This window comes from Cynara cardunculus, unplaced genomic scaffold (assembly GCF_001531365.2).
Source record: "Cynara cardunculus var. scolymus isolate 2C unplaced genomic scaffold, CcrdV1 Un_Scaffold_7131, whole genome shotgun sequence".
NCBI lineage: Eukaryota > Viridiplantae > Streptophyta > Magnoliopsida > Asterales > Asteraceae > Cynara > Cynara cardunculus.
Genome location: NW_020203367.1, coordinates 1 through 2,118, shown reverse-complemented (window position 1 = coordinate 2,118; position 2,118 = coordinate 1).

Genomic DNA, 2,118 nt, shown 5'->3' with positions numbered 1-2,118 from the left:
CTCGAAACTACTTCAAAATATGAGAATCAACTTAACAAACTTAAAAGATTCAAACATACAATTCAACGAACTAAAAATCAAGTGTTCACGATAAAGATTCAAGAGTTTACGATAATGGTTCAAGAGTTTATATATATATATATAAGTACGTAATTTATTGACCACTTTAAAGCGATCAATTACAAAGTGATGAACCACCGTTACGAAGGGTCAACTACAACAACTAGTTGCCCAAGAGTCAAAGAAAGTGAAATCCGTACCTTAAGCGGAATAGAGAAGTAAAGCACGACCAAACGAGATTCACGGTAAAGTTCGACTTGCTCGCGTGCCTAACGAATGCGCAAATCGATAATTACTTAAACAACGTAAGATCATATCCTAGTTCTACTAATAAATTACATAGGTCCTACATGTTTATAAACAACTTAAACTTCAAACACGACAGCCGAATACGCATTGAGAAATCGACTCAACACTTAGCTTTATATAATTCCAATTCGACTTTAACAGTTTTTGACCGTCATTTTCGGGGGCATTTTTACCTCACTTAGAGATCAATACAGAAAATACTATCTAAACGAAAGATGTAGTATGATATACGATGAAACTACTGGTTCTCAAATCACCTCATTTGGATTATCCATCTATTTTATACGAATATTACAAAACAGCATATCAATCCTAAATACATTGCAAACAGCCCCGAAAACACACTGTTTCGAGCCACTTAGAGTCATAACTGGATTTTCGACCCTACATGAAAGTTGTAGTATACATTAAGGGATTTCTAACTGCAAAATATGAGCTTATTCTGACTTACGATTTGCAAGTTATACACTGTCAAAGTATGGACCTGTATAGTCGGTAAAATCCGATTCCGCAATTCCCGACTAATTTTTATAATCCAATTTCCATGATTCGCTACATTTACGTGATATTAACATACTTCAACATACTAAACAGTAAAATAACTCCAATGATCGCTACCCTAAGCTTAATCATGCAATTTTTTCCTTTTCGACATTATATCAAATAATTGGTGTGTCGTTAAACATATACACCAAATCTCACCATAATGAAACCATAATTTACCCTTTTAATTTCTACATCAATTTAACCAATCCTAGCATTCTAAACATGAATATATCATACTTATAACAATATCTATCCGTAAACTTATACATAACATAATTTGTAAACCGGTCTAAAAATACTAACATAAACATCTTAATAAAAACGAACGAAATTTATACCTTTATGAAGAGTTCGAAGAGTGGATTTCGAATATATAATTGTTAGCTTGATTCCTTCAACGGTTTGCAAGAAAACTTAGAGAGAAGAAGAAGAAGTGAGAGAGAGATGGGAGAGAGAAGGGATGAAGAAGACGAGTCGGTGAAGAAGAAGAATCCTATGGATTCTTTATATATATATATATATATATATATATATATATATATATATATAATTATTAAGAGTTTTGGATTTTGGCAGTTTTAACCCCTCAAAAATTACTGACCGTTATTTAAATACGGTACAATTTGGGTAAGCTAACGAGAATGCGTTTTTAAAACTCGGGTCTTACAATTCTCCCCCCTTTAAAAGAAGATTTCGTCCTCGAAATCGAATTTAAAGATAGAGAACTTACATCAGCTGAAGAATTCTGGGTACTCCCGCCGCATATGTTCTTCAGTTTCCCATGTCGCCTCACGTTCCGAGTGATTCTTCCAAAGAACTTTTATAAAAGGAATCACTCTCTTTCGTGTACCTCTCTCATCGCGATTAAGAATTGCCTCAGGCTCCTCGCGATAAGATAGATCAGGCTCTATATGTTCCAAAGGATATTCAATGACGTGTAGGGGATTATAGTTGTATCCTCGCAATGAAGAGACATGGAACACATTATGTAAGTGGGACAATTGTGGCGGTAGAGCTAACTTGTAGGCCACAGCTCCAACCCTTTCCATAATTTCAAAAGGACCAATATATCTCGGGCTGAGCTTCCCTTTGAGACCAAAACGTCTAATACCACGAGTCGGGGAAACTTTTAAGAAGACTTTATCACCCAGTTGGAACTCGATAGGTTGTCGTCGCTTGTCGGCGTAGCTCTTTTGACGAGCC